The sequence below is a fragment of the Diceros bicornis genome, chromosome 8 (genome assembly GCF_020826845.1).
Source record: "Diceros bicornis minor isolate mBicDic1 chromosome 8, mDicBic1.mat.cur, whole genome shotgun sequence".
NCBI lineage: Eukaryota > Metazoa > Chordata > Mammalia > Perissodactyla > Rhinocerotidae > Diceros > Diceros bicornis.
This window is the reverse complement of record NC_080747.1, coordinates 49,358,747-49,375,015: the sequence shown is the minus strand read 5'-3', so window position 1 is coordinate 49,375,015 and position 16,269 is coordinate 49,358,747. Positions and strand designations below refer to the sequence as shown.

The window sequence follows — 16,269 nt, the reverse complement described above, 5'->3', positions numbered from 1 at the left end:
TTGATAATACTATTTGTTTCAGGAGCAAATATTAAGTCATTTTTAGAAAGAGACAGTGGATAGAGCATCTAACTTTATACCCATTAGGTACCTATTATACGTCACGAACTGTTCCACATGATTGACATACGTTAGCTCATTTAATCTTTAATACAGCCCCATGAGCTATTTGTTATTATCATTCCTTCATGATGTAGGCACAAATTCATGGTGTACTTTGACTAATATCCCATAACTCTTGGAAAATGAAGGAAGGATTTGAAGCCATTGTTCCTCTACTAGAAAAATTTTAATCTTTTGTCTCGGCCATATCAGAAGCCTGTATTCGGTATTAGTAGAAACATAAAAATTTCATTTTGTATTCTTTCTTAAAAATGATTAGGAGAGATAATATTAAATAAATAATTGAAATTAAAAGTGAGAAATAAAGAAGGACAAAGGAAAATAGTGTGCTTTCAAAGTTCAAAGGAAACAGATGGGATGATGTGGGAAAACTTCATGGAGGAGGTGACGTTCGAGCTTCACTTTAAAAGGAGAAATAGAAGAACAGGTGGGACGGACAGTATTATTCTCTTAACTCTTCTTTGTTTGGTTTCATTTCAGGCCTTCAATTCAAATAATAACGTGGTTAAGGCTCAGTTTTTCTGACTTACCTAAATACAGCTAAAAAATTACAGCCATATACATATCACTTTCCTGCTAAAATCTTAACCACTCTCCATTTCCAGCTTAATCAAGTCTATTTTCCTTAGTCTCACATTTTGACCTTCCAAGCAATAATAAGTCCAACCTAGCTTTCCTTCACTACTACTTCTCAAAACATTTACACCCCAAGAAAATCAATCTTTTCCCCATATTCCAGCTATACCTACATTTTCCTGCTTTTTTCGGTATTCTTGCTACTAAAATCAATCCCACCATCTATTCTTGTTGAAATCCTACCCAACATTTAAGATTCAGTTAAAATGTCACTTCTTTAATAAAACATTACCTACTCCATATAATAGATTAATTTCTTTTGTTCTCAACTCCTATAAATACTTCTGAATCTTACAAAAGTCTTTATCAAATCTTGATATGACTACAGTCGTTTGTAGATCTCATTTATACTGTCATTTGTTGACTCCTTACTTCAATTACATTATAATTTTCTTGTGGTCAGAGCCTTTGATCTTTTTTTCAGTCTCTCATATTATCTAAAATATTGCTTTAAATTTGCCATATGCTGACTGAATTTTTCCTAATTGAGTGGAATTGCAGGTGAAGAAAAGGTGTGAAAAATCACAGTGAGCCAACAAAAAATAGAAAGAACCTGCTTATGGCAAAGCATACAATCCACTTTGGATGGAAGTCAGGATGACTTAAAGGATGGGTGAGAAATAGAATGATCAAAGAACATACTGGAACCTGAACAGAACTGTGGAGAAAAAGGGAGCCAATGTAAGTTTATTGAGAGAATATTTAAAATAATAACAAAAAAATAAATTTAGGAATAAACAAGATGAATTTAAACTATGATACATTTGTTTTTATTAATATTTTACAAAATAATTTTATCAAAAATTAGAATAACATACTTTAGGTAATTTTTTATCATCAATAGATTATTGATTTTTTTCATCAAAGTACCCCATATTAAGCAGTTTATTTATTTATTGAGGTAAAAAGAAGTTGTGTAACTTGCTCAATGTTTTATGGTTAGTAACTGGTGAAGTTAGGAGTGCTTTTAAAGTATATGCTTTTTCTAGGTCTAGTATGTTTTATATTAAGCATCACATTTACACAGTCATCATTTTATATATCTGGTTCATATATAACTGATCTCGTTAACACTAAAGGTGAGCATGTGACTCGGACTTAGGCCATGAGGCTAGTCCATCTCTATCGCAAAGATCGAATCAGATATGAATATATGCTTTTGACTTGCCTCTGATATTTCTATTGGTGCTAAAGGAAAAATGCCTATTCTTTCTCTGTATTCACAAATTTTAAGGGCCTGGAGCTTTGGGTGACAAGGAGAGGGGAAAATCTTATCACCATATGTACAAAGTCTAATAAGAATGAATTATAGCAGAAGTGAGAAGAATTAAGCCATAAATAAAGAGAGGAGGGGAGAGCTAGAGAAATATTTCTGTGCCTCAAATCTAAGATATAAGTCATGCGTATAACAATTACACCCCTTGAAATTCCCAATTGTAGTAACCAATTAACTCCTTTTTTGTTTAAGTTAGTTTCTGATAGCTACCCAAAGGAGTCCAGAATTATAAGGCACACTGTTAGTTGATAGACTCAAATTACTGAATGTCCAGCAGAGTACTGTGCACAGGTTATCAATCCCAGGGGAGGACTCCACGTACTTCTGCCCATGGCATCTTGGTATCAGAGTTGCCAAGGAAACCACAATGCAGTCAAGCACTGGATGGAACAATGCTTTACTTACATAGAGAAGATAAAGAGCAACATCAGCTCCAATAGAGGGCATTGGTCCCCAGTGGCCACTGGGCAGCCCCAGCAGCTGATGCAGGGCAATTGGCCTAAACACACCCTTCTTGTGCCTGCTGTTGGGCTGTGCCCCCTCGCACAAATAAAGCAGTGGGATTGGCTGGGTGCCATGTGATGCACACATTTAAGCAGAACAAAAGAATACTCATTGAGTTCAAAAGGGGAAAGATATTCCCATACAAGGTGATAAGCCCATAGGCTATTTGGGTTCTTTATCTTTTTGTTGGTAAGGAAGTGTTCCAGGCCCAAGGCTTATTCATCTTTCTTTTTTTAGTGAGGTCATATTGGCTTATAATATTGTGTAAATTTCAGGTGTACATTACTATATTTCAATTTCTGTATAGACTGCATCATGTTCACCACCAACAGTCCATCAGTTATAATATAATAGTAGCCATCACCATACTTATATGCCCCTTTATCACTTTCACCTTCCCCCCACCCACTTCTCTAGTAACCACTAATCTGTTCTCCTTATCTATGTGTTTGTTTGTTCATCTTCCACATATGAGTTAAATCATATGGTATTTGTCTTTCTCTGTCTGACTTATTTCACTTAGCATAATATCCTCAAAGTCCACCCATGTTGTCGCAAATGGCACGATTTCGTCTTTTTTATGGCTGAGTATTATTCCATTGTGTGTATATATATATATATATATATATATATATATACGTATATATATATACCACATCTTCTTTATCCATTCATTTGTTGATGGGCACTTGAATTGCTTCCACATCTTGGCTATTGTGAATAACGCTGCGATGAACATAGGGATGCATAAATCTCTTTGAATTCTTGATTTCAGATATGAACAGGCATTTTTCCAAAGAAGATATGCAGATGGTCAGCAGGCACATGAAAAGATGTTCAACATCACTAATTATTAGGGAAATGCACATCAAAACCACAATGAGATATCACCTCACTGCTGTCAGAATGGCTATAATTAACAAGATAAGAAATAACAAGTGTTGGTGAGGATGTGGAGAAAAGGGAACACTTGTATACTGCTGGTCGGAATGCAAAATGGTGCGGCCAATATGGAAAATAGTATGGGGATTGCTCAAAAAATTAAAAATAGAAATCCCATATGATCCAGCTATCCCACTACTGGATATTTATTCGAAGAACGTGAAACCAAGGCTTATTTTTATGCAGTCGAGTGGGGCGGTCTAAAGACTATGTATATGAGACTGCCTTTTCCAAAACTGAATATTATAATTTTAGCAATGACATGGTTACTAAATAACTTTTAGAAAAAAACATGTCTGGCATTTTAACTTTCTTTTAATATTTTTGTCATAAATTTCCCTTCCTCAGACCACAATATTAAATTCATCATCTAAGTGTATGATGCAGCATTCTACATGGCTTTAACAAAACCTTACTAATAAGACATAAAGAGATGGTAGACCACACTTCTGGAAAAAAAAATTACATAACATGTCACAATATTCTTAAAGAAATGCTGTATTTATACTTTCAAAATCATAGTGCTACATGAATATATAACTATATATCTGTCCTTCCAATAAACTATAGATTTTTTGAGGGCCATGGCTGAGAATTGTTTATCATTATATCTCATGTAATTAGCATAGTACTTATATAAAGTATGTGATATTGCTAAGTAGAAATAACAGAAAAATAGCATTCTATCAAGGGTGTTCTTTCTTGAATTTTGTCATCACTGCATACCAGATTCTTAATATTAATAGTCTGGTAGGATCCACTTGTTCAGGGAACTGTAGGACACTCTACCTGAAGGGGCTTCATAATGTATAATATTTAAGTGATTCTTCCCAAAATTGATTCATTAAAAATGTCACAATTTTAAATGAGAGGCATTATACATATAGTTTAATGAATAAATGAATGACTATAACTTTGCCTACACTCAATGATATCATCTTAGAATATATCCCAAATCAGACATGACCCTCTTCTCTTTCCTAAATCAAGTTTGATTCCTTAATATAAGCAATGTGCAGAAGTTTCAGTACACCAAGAAATACGGACCAAAATTTGTTGTTGTTTTTTCTCTGTTACCCTCTACTTTATTTTATAAAGGCAGCTGTAACGGAGGAAGAACTATTTCTCTACCCTCTAGGTCCTTCTGGCTAGTCTAAGAATTAAATTGAGGTGAGAATAACACGAGAAAATCAAAGTTTAGTAACATATATACATGGGAGAAATCCAGGAAAACTGAGTAACTCACCAAAATGGCAGAAGCCACTACATTAAATACCATCTTTAGCTAAAGACAAAGGAGGATGTTGGGGGTAGTGGTTTGGGACTTCAAAGGGGAAGAAGGCAATTTACATGGAGACGGAAAAGCAAGTGTTTGATAAACAAATGTTTGCTGAGCCATTTATAGACAATGAATCTCGAGAAAGGACTTTGATAAAAATGGGTTTGCTAGTGCCCTCCTGTCTATCACACCTAGAGTTATCTATGGTGATAGCTCCTTCCTGGGACTGGCCATCTATCTCACATTCTTTTAGGCAGTTAGGGGGAAGGTCAAAGTTTCTTCCTGGGACTTTTGTTCCCCAAAATAATCATGCCAGAGAGACACATTTTGGAGTGGCCAACTCAGCCTTAGTCAACATTCAGATATTGTACACACAGTTTTTCCATGCTATTCTAGTGAGGTTTTTCTTTTAAAGAATAGTTTAGTAAGCAAGCTCTATTGATTGATGGATTGAAACAAAGGGCTTTAACCTGAACCTACAGCTAAGCTCCATAGGTCCAAGAAGTGATTGCTTTGAAGAGAAGAGGTATTCTCTCTCATTTATTGCCCCTCTTGAAGCAGAAATGATGTCTTTGTTAACATATACTCATAACTATGTTACTTCATTTGAGACAGTTTCGCCAGACAGACTACCTCTAATAGCCGTATTAGCCAGCAAATAAGAGTAATTTCTACACAGAGTGATATTTCCCAAAACAATTACACAAACATTACATGTTCAATTTTTGTAATAACTGTATGTTGTTATCTGGAAAAAGGGACACAGCAAATCTTACTGTAGTTTATAATAGTCAAAGATGACAATCTGTTAGTTCTATTTATTCCTATAAGAAAGGAAATACAGGCATTGTGTTGTAAGTATAAAGAAGGCACCAGGCTCATAAATGGAGTTGAATAAATATTTTTCTAGGATCTAGATATACAACAACGCCATTTTGCTCAATTCTGTATTTATTTTCTTCTAGTTTCAGATACTTTACTTTGTCAAAGCTATTTTTTTGTTTGTGGTTTTTCAATCACATGGGAATAAGTTCTTAATTATTAAATGCCGAACATCTTTGTCATTGAGTGTGAAAATGTTCCAAGTCTGTTAAGTAGAATCTTTATCACTTTAATTCTCTGGAAAAATTTCCTCCAAATTCCTGGCTAACAATTTGATTTGTTAAACTGGAAATGACTTTTGACTCTAATATGAACATTCTTTATCTGATATATGTTTGCTGCTATATTTTTCTTCCCATGGTGTTTTAAGTGTTGGATAGATTAGTATTATCTTACATTGAATTACTTTTTTATTGGATCCCAGAAGAAAACAGCTTCTATATTAGGTAGCACAATTTTCTTTCTGTTTTGTACCGTTAAACTTCCTTCCCATCAGCCCATCATAATTCAGGCATATTATGATTTAGTCATTTTACATCCATGGTTGTGGGAAGCATACAGGAATATAATAGCACTTCAACAGATAATTAATGATGAACGAAATAAATTTTAAAATGAATAAAAAATAATATTTTTCCAGCTTATATTCCTCAAAATTCTAACTTAATGAATAATTATAACTAATTATGGAACTATGGTCTTTTTTTGTGAATTAAATATAGTACTGAAGTGAAATCATCACATTGATAGTAAGAGTTACATTGATCAAGTCCCACAATTTAAAAATGAAAAGAGGGGCTTGCCTGGTGGCGTAGCAATTAAGTACACGGGCTCCGCTTTGGTAGCCCGAATGTTCATGGGTTCGGATCCCGGGTGTGCACCGAGGCACTGCTTGTCAAGTTATGCTGTGGCAGTGTCCCATATAAAGTAGAGGCAGATGGGCATGGATGCTAGCCTAGGGCCAATCTTTCTTGGCAGAAAGAGGAGGATTGGCAACAGATGTTAGCTCAGGGTTGATCTTCTTCACAAAAAAATAAATAAATAAAATAAAAATGAAAAGAGTGACCCAGCAATTCTACTTCTGGGTATATATCCAAGGGAATTGAAAGCAGGATCTTGAAGAGATATTTGCACCCCCGTGTTAATGAAAGCACTAGTCATGATAGTCAAGAGGTGGAAAAAACTCAAGTGTCCATTGATGGATGAATGGATAAACAAAATGTGGTATATGCATATAATGGAATATTATTCAACCCTAAAGTGGAAGGAAATTCTGAGAAATGGTACACTATGGATGAAACTTGAGGACATTATCCTAGGTGAATTACGTCAGTGACTAAAAGACAAATGTCGTATGATTGCACCTGTGTGAGATATCCAGAGTAGTCATATTCATAGAAACAGAGAGTAGAATGGTGGTTGCCAGAAACTAGGGGAAGGGCAAAATGGGGAGTTGTCATTTAATGGATACAGGGTTTCAGTTTTGCAAAATGAAAAATTGGGGGATATTGCACAATGATGTAAATATACTTGACACTACTGGACTGTACACTTAGAAATGGTTAAGATGGTAAATTTTACGTGTTTTTTACCACAATTTAAAACATAAAAAAAGTGAATTCATGGGCTTAAAAGGTTAGAAGTCTTAATTCTGAAGTATGAGTTCACAACACCTCAGATGCATTTGTACTCTTAAATATATATATATTTTTTCAGAATTCTGTAATGTCAGCCTCTCATAATCAATTCTCATTGAATTCTAAATTAGTTTTCAGGTTTCAATTCTTTTTCAGTTTTATTAATTTTCTTCAGTATGAGTTAAATTTAAAAGACCCCTTACACATTCCGTGCAGTAAGGTTCTAAGATTTTATTGAGGGTGATTTTAAATTTTCCATAGTATTAAAAGTAGAATATTGAAAACATTTTATTGTGATGAGGTGATATTAAAGCACAGCAGAAGTGGTTTGATTGGCATGTGTATTTCAAGTTTAAAAACGATTGTTATAACACTTGATTTCAGTGCATTATTTTCTCATCAAATTAAATAAAGAATACACTTTTATAGGATCCGAGATTTACTTAATATCTAGCTCTAGGGAATTAATGCAATGTGTTGAGAGTAATCTTTAAAAGCTAAAGGCTAAATTGCTGAAAACAGTCATCTGGACAGCTCTTCTAATTATCAATATGTATGAATAAGTAAGTTGAATGACATGAACAATTGTTTACTTATTTAAACTCGTTCCAAATTTTTCCATATTAATAGTTGTGATTAAATAGGTCATGTAACGTTTATTCACCTGTCAATTAAATATGTTTTACTTAGTTATAATTTAACTTTCATCAGAACTGAATAAGGTGCCATGCAATCTTTCAGTATATTTTCCTTGCGCAGGGGAATCAAAACCACATGAATAATACAACATATACAAGATGAATAAGAAAATAATGAATAATACTTTAAACACTTGAAAACTAATTTGAATTCATTTAAAAAATGAATTTAGAAATAGTTTTCTTTTGTAATTCCCTTCTTCTCTTAGAAGGACAACTGAAAATAGTTGAGAAAATAATCAAGTGCCTTCAATGTTTTAATAATGATAATTATGTTTTCCACAATAACGGTTCCTATTAAAATATGGCCTTTATATAAGAGCCAATCATTAGCATGAAAGATAAAGTCTAGCAACAACTAATTGCAAGCTTTATGCAATTATATCATAACTGGGATAATATATCTCTATTATTAAGAGAGTTTAGGAAAGCTCTATAGGAAAACAATTGCTGCATACACTTCATATCTATTTCTTCCACAATTACTACCAAAGATAAAATTATTTCATAAGTTTTATATCTACAATTAAAGAGAATTATTTACTTTAGTAAGCCAGAATTTGACTAGTTAAAAAATCATAAAAATGCAAAGTATTTGATGTATTTTTCTTAATTTATTACAAACAGGGAAGAGATAAACATTTCTGCTTCCTAAAATTTTTACTATCAAATTTACATCTGATAAAAAAAATATTTAACCCTATCCCCTCACTCAAACTTCTCTAATTATTTTGCACCTGTTTGGCTAGAAGGCATAGTTTCTTTTCCAAATCTTTCCAATCCTATTTTTTTAATTAAGCACACAAAAACTTCAAAAAACATCTTTCTCTCAAAAGGAAACCTATTAGAACACTAAAATTAAAGTTTGCTAAATCTATCTGAAGATCACTAAATTTTTGATGTCAGGAGCCATTTCAAAAGTGTCTCCTATGGAGCTAAATTAATAAGTGGATAGCACAGTACACATAGCAAATTTCTGAAAATGCTATGATCACCAATAAACATAAAGTTACAGTTGCGACGTTGTATCTGTCTTTAATTGCATAGATTTGCAGGGAGGGCTAAAGCCCAATAATTTAATTAAATAATAGTAAGTAAATGGAGAAAGTAAATAAACATTGGAGAAGGCTTTTAATATTTTGGCACAAATCCTGAGATTTTGGAAACCACAATGACAACACATTAATCCGCAACTGGAACAAAAGAAATGATTATGGAAAAAAAACAGATCGAAAACTAAAAGTTGATTGTGCAAACTACACGTAGTTATAAATTGAGGCATAGTTTCCTCATTTAGAAAATGAGGAAATATTGTATACACATTAGTTCTTCATACATGAAGTATATTTTGAGAAATAGAAAATTACACATAATTTCAACATTATTTATAAATTTTTTAAAATCACATTTAATAATATCCTATTTTTCCTCCTTTTCTGTGTACTCATAGTACTACTACCACTTTATTGTGAAATGAAAAGATAAATACAGTTTATATCTCTAATGATCTTACTTCTAGCTAGTCAGCACATGCACAGCATCTCTAAGACTTTTTGTTGTTGTTAATATTTTTTATTGCGGTAAGATTAGTTTGTAACATTGTATAAATTTCAGGTGTACACCATTATACCCCTATTTCTGCATAGATTACATCATGTTCACCACCCAAAGACTAATTACAATTCATCACCACACACATGTGCCTAATTATCCCTTTCACCCTCCTCCCTCCCCTCCTCCCCTCTGGTAACCACCAATCCAATCTCTGTCTCTATGTGATTGTTTCTTGTTGTTTTTATTTTCTATTTATGAGTGAGATCATATGGTATTTGACCTTCTCCCTCTGACTTATTTCGCTTAGCATAATACCCTCAATGTCCATCCATGTTGTCACAAATGGCTGGATTTCATCATTTCTTATGGCTGAGTAATATTCCATTGTGTATATATACCACATCTTCTTCATCCCTTGATGGGCGTTTAGCTTGCTTCCAAGTCTTGGCTATTGTGAATAATGCTGCAATGAACACCGGGGTGCATGTATCTTTATGCATTGGTGTTTTCATGTTCTTTGGAAAAATACCGAGCAGTGGCATAGCTGGATCATATGGTAGTTCTATCCTTAATTTTTTGAGGAATCTCCATACTGTTTTCCATAGTGGCTGCACCAGTTTGCACTCCCACCAGCAGTGTATGAGCGTTCCCTTCTCTCCACATCCTCTCCAACACTTGCTGTTTCCTGTGTTGTTAATTATAGCCATTCTGACAGGCGTGAGGTGATATCTCATTGTAGTTTTGATAGTTAATGATGTTGAACATCTTTTCATGTGCCTATTGGACATCCGTATATCTTCTAAGACTTTCTTTTCTTTCAATTCAAAGTGTAAATTCCAATCCTTTACCACATCCTTATCTGGTAGAGATTGGAAACTACCTCTGCTGCCTGTTCCACTGTTTTCCTCTCTCCTAGTTTTCCTCACTGGTGCCTGGGCTCAGTTATTGACAATAGGGTCTCAAAGGTTTTCCTCCTCCAGGTCTTCAGAGCAACCTCTCCCACTCTGGAACTCCTGCCTCTTTTTCTTCTTCTCCCTAACCTATCTCCTTTTGTGATTCAGACTTTCCCTATGCTGTTTGTCCTTTGGCTTCTTGGTTTCCTATTGGATGCCACTATAAATCTGGTTCCTTGGGGATTTGGGAAGGTATAGCATAAGGAAAAATAAGCCATCCCAGTGGCCAGGTATCTCAGGAAAATATTTCTTCAAGATAATCATTAGCTACTTGAGTGTTCATTATAGGCCAGGCACTGTTCTAACCAGTTTACATGAAGTGACTCATTTAATCCTCACAACTATATGATAGGTATCTTATTTTCAACTCCATTCTACAGATAAAAATATTGGGGCTCCAAGAAACTAATTAAATAGGCTGAAGGTCACAGATTAAATGGCAAATCCAATATTTGAACCTGAGAAGTCTGTCATTGCTATGCAAATTCTTAACTACTATCCTATGTTCCCTCTAATAGTGATCTTTCAGACAGCCTTTGTTAACCAACATGTGGGTATTTCCTCTAATTTTATAATGAAAGATTGCTTGTCCACAGCTTTCATGACAGCCTGATATTTGCAGGATTGCCAAGAGGAGAAAGGGAAAAGAAAAAGGAAGTAAATATGCCACATAGAGATATCTCTTAATGAGAAGATCCGTTCAACAGTTGTCAAGCAACTGCGTTATTTGAAGAAAGATTTGGCGTTTGCTGTCTACAATGAAATGTCAAGGTGCGATGACTTTCACATCTTAATTTAGTTCATGTCTTGGGAAGTAAATAAAATGAACTCTCACTTTTAGTTATTGTATGATATTTCATTACTTTTTGTTTTCATATAACTTTAAGGTTTTGTACTTGAAATAATATTTTGTTCATTAATCAAACATTTGTACAATATCCCCACTCTTGTCAAACTATTCTATCCTAGCTATACACCAAAGCCTACCAAAAGCACAGGTTCTTTCCATTTCTTCCCAGACATATCACCATAGTCCTTAGTGCCCTTTCCCTAATATTCACTTGTTTTTATATTCATTAGCATTTAGCTAATGCTTAGTGTGCCTTTTGTATAAATCCCTTATTCAACTGATATATACAATTGCTGTATAATTTTTCATTCTTATATACATACATATAATATTATGTTCCCACAGGACCATGAGATGTCTGAAGTCATAAGTATGGTCTTATACATCAATAGTCTCTTACAATATCTACTTGTATTATATGCTCAATACATTCCAGTGGTTAGAATGATTATAAATTATAACTTTCTTTAAATAAGGTAATAAAAAAAGTATTTAGTTTAGTATAACTCTATATGTGGATAAGTGATATTAATTGTTTGTTATTATTATTCAGTATTTGTAATAACTTTAAAAATGCAAGATATATCATAAATACGTGTTTTATAGAGGCTCCAAACATTATGAATAACTTTGTTTACCTTTTCTTAACTAACTATAGAATTCCTGTCTATATCCGTTACTGTGTCAAATGAGGGAGATACAAAATTGAGGAGGGAAAAACCTTAAATTTTTGATCATGTAATCAGCTTGAGGAGGTAGACCTATCTAATATTTTTTAAATAAATGCAAAATAATAATTCTGGTAAATTCTATAAAGAGGAGATATATGACGTTATAAAAGTACGTAATCGTAGATTTCACAGAGAAAGATCAGGGAAGGCTATCTTAACCAGCAAGTAATGATTAAGCCAAAATTGGAAAGTAGGATAGACATGAACGAAATAGGGAAGAGAGCCTACTATGCACAGATGTCCTGTGTCGGGAGGTGCCACATAATGTGAAATCCGAAAGAAGCCCATTGTGGGTGGAGTGAGATCATGAAGTGATGATGAGGAGAGAAGTAGCTGAGACTGTATCTTGCAGGCACTCTATATCATGTTTAGGGTTTTGAACTTTGTTCTAAGAGTAACGTGAACACTGATATATCTAAGCAAATGGTTACAGAATCGATTTTACATTTTGACAACAAACATTCTGGTAGCAGAGTAGAAGATGAATTAGGAGTGAAGGAGGCGCCGTTGGTGCCCTGTCCATACCCCTTTGATTGTTGCCACTTCAGTGCAGACCAGCCAAGCTTCTCATAGCCAGTGCCTGCATTTTTTCTTCTTGGCCTGAGGGCGTCCTCTTGCAGTTAGAACTCATCCTAATTGCAAGTTTAGCCAGCTGGAAGTTCTAGAGAATTAATGACCAATAACTGACAGGAGTTAGTGTCCCAGAGCCTTTATTGTCTAGGTGGGATAACACTGAGCACTTTTTTCTACACCGTTTCCCGGAATTCCCTGTGGGATTAAGGTTCAGCTGGCCACAATGGCAACTAGCTTGAGAATTCATCCTTTTTTGGAGTTCCTGCCACACTTCTTTACTCCCCTGAAGGCATTTCTTGAGATTACCTCCCCCCAAAAAACTATTGGCTGAAGTCTTTATCTCAATTTCTGCTTCTGAGGAGAGCTAAATCAATATGAGGAATCGCAGGAGTCGAAAACAAGTGACAAGTTAATACACCTTTGAAGCAACCTTGAATAGATGTAGAATGACAAGAAAGAAGCATTTAAATATGTATCTGTGAGCAAGCCTTATAAAGTTTCCCTCTCTGTCCCCTGTCTTCAAAGTTAAAGAAGATGATAAACAGAGTAAATGCTATTCTGAGTGGCATGTAGAACCTGGTGGTTTATGCTTTTTGTTACTTTGATCTTTTTACAATTCCCTGTAATGTAATACCAACCAAGTTGTTCCTTGATCTAACATATAGTGAGCAGTTTTTTGCCCCTCTTTTTCTCATCAGCAGTTTCTTACCATCAGAGTGGCCTTCATTAACCTAAATTCTGGATTTTAATGAGATGTATCAGTCAGAATCCCAACAGGAAATAGAAAGCATACTCAAAATAGAATAATTTGAGCAAAGTTTTTGTTAATTATAAATGTGTGCACCACTATGGATGGTGCATTATACTACGTCGATTCCAACTTGTAACTGCCCCGTGTACAGCACAGTAGAACCCTGCCTGGCCTTTGCACCATCCTCTTACCTTCCGGCGCTATATCAGACAATAGTCTGCTCTGCTGCTATTCACAGGGTTCTCAGAAGCAGGTGGCCAGGTCCTTCTTTCTAGTCTTCCTTAGTGGAAGCTCTGCTGAAACCTGTCCACCATGGGTGACCCTGCTGGTGTTTGAAATACTGGTGGCACAGCTTTCAGCATCACAGCAACAAGCAGCTGCCACAGTATGACAACTGACAGACAGGTGGTGTGGTTCCCTGACTAAGAAGCAAACCCAGGCTGTGGCCCAATCTTAACCACTAGACCACCAGGTTTGACACAGCTGTGGTTAATGTTACCATAACTATATAGAAAGAAATTCCAATGAAGCAGGCTACCTTGAGAGGACTAGTGACCTTCAAGCTAGTGACAGAGTCAGGCTGACAGAGTGGCATAGACCAGACAACAGAGGAATAAATGTCCTGACCTCACTGTCCCTCCACCCTCTGACCTCCTGCCCAGGGCTCCAAGTTAGCTGAACCCAACAGGAATCTAGAGAGTGGGGAAGCCACTGATGCAGTCCATATAGTCATCCTCCAAGGGCAGAGATCTGGAAGGAGAAGAGTGGAGAATGACTCTGGAAGGAGAAACCAAAAGTACCTAGTATATCCGGGAAGCACCAATGATGGCTCTTACTACATCACAAAATGTATCACATCTCAGGACAACCACATGAGCTGACACTATGCTACTTAAAAGTACTGCCCACATTCTTCCCAAAGAAGTTTGTTCAGTGACAGAAGCTTCAGAAAGCAGGGATTCTTTGTATAAAAAAGAGAACACAATATGCATTATATTCAAATAACAAATCAAATATAATGATTTAACACTGCGTGATGAGTTAAAGAAGCAAGAGGGAAATACCTGGTCAAAGTCATCCGTCAAATAGATTGTTACTTAAGGGATGGTTTTTTCAATATCTTAGTGATTTTTATTACGTATCTATTGCTATGTAACAAATAACCCCCCAAACTTAGTGGTTTAGAACAACACATTTACTGTCTCATAATTTCTGTGAGCCAAGTATCTTGGCATAGAAATAGAAAATCACAAATAATATTTAAAAACAAATCTTAATATGTCAGTTATAATAAATTCACTAAATTTTACAGTTAAAAGACAAAGAGTACAAATGAATAATAAACAAACTCCTTCATATATGTAAATTTGCTATTTATAATTGACCCACAGTAAAGGATTAAATTACATATACATTCATTGAAATGGACTAATATCCAAAAATATAATATGGAGTAGAAAATCATTTATGAACACATACAGGATGATCCCAGTTTATAAAGCCTACGACGTTTTAAAACTGAACAATATATTCTTCAGGGATATACAGAATCAATGCAAGGAATCAATGAATGAATAAAGACTAACAGAGTACCGCCTCAAAACTAGAATTTCACTCAATCAATTGTTTTTAAATTGATCAATTGAAGAAATGCAGTGCTAAATTAGAGAAGGCAGGTGTGCAAAAATATATTCAAAAGAAATAAGAAGTTTTCACAGTTTAATACTGAGCAAGAGAATGCAACTCTATCTGGCAAACACAAGCCATTGTGAAGATATATACCTCTGTGGAAGATGGTTGATTCATCAGAGTTTTATTACATTGAAACACTCTAACTTCTTGTTCTGATTATAAGTCTACAAAACGAAATTCTAATCTAACATTAAAAAGAGGCTTATCACACCCAAACATTGTCACATAACCATATTTTAACTAATAATGACATATTTCATCTAGCTATTTTTATTTGTTTGTATATTTTTGCCTTTTTCTTTCAACACCCTTACTCTCTCCTGTTAGATTGATTTTTACACTCCACATATTTCAGTCTGCTACACATAGTATTTTTATCTTGTATTTTTGACTAAGCTCTAGTCTTAAATTGCTTCTTCCCTGTTTTTCACTCCACAGACTAAGAGTAGGAGAGCTGTTTATGACCACCACAACATCTGACTTCATCCGATAACATATTTAGGTTGTGTCACTCCTTTATTATGATGACAATTCAAAAATACCCTCCCCTGCTAAGCAGTCCAAAATATGTCACTTTCTTATTAGGACACTATTTTATTTATTTTATGCTCATGTGAAGTTTAATGTGATTCATCATTTCATTCTTGCATTTAACATTGACATTATCTATAATCATTATTACCTGATATTACTTGGTCAACATTTCTATATGCATTATAAACATTCTTAGATCAATTAAAATTTTAAAATAGGTACATTTAACATCAAATATATTATTCAAAAATGGCCATAATAAAACTTCTTTAACTATTAAGAATTAAATTGATTGCTATCATACAGTATTATCATTATAAAAGTATCTTTAAAATGAATCATTTTAAAATGTCATTCTTAAAAACCTTTTAGTTTTTATTACTGCTTGCCCTATGTGAAAAATCACAGAACCATAGAACATTGAGCAGACAATAGTGTTAAAATGCTGCCTGACAATTTTCATTTGGCTAAGGTTGGCTGGTTCAGATTTAGTCCAATAAAATGCTGTCCCTTTTGGAATTCATATATGTAAATAAAAAATTGCATCTCTTCCAAGAGCATCGGACACCAGTCTCTAACTACCAAAACAACGACTTCCTCTTCATCGAAAAATATGATAAATCCTTCACTATCGTGACAGAGCACCCTTTGCAC

The 16,269-nt window shown here is 34.5% G+C and overlaps 1 protein-coding gene across 1 annotated transcript in view; it reads right to left on the bottom strand.

Annotated features, from left to right (window-relative positions):
* Nucleotides 1-16,269, bottom strand: part of LOC131409233 (uncharacterized) — a 140,422-nt gene that overhangs the window by 62,935 nt on the left and 61,218 nt on the right. The window lies entirely within an intron of this gene.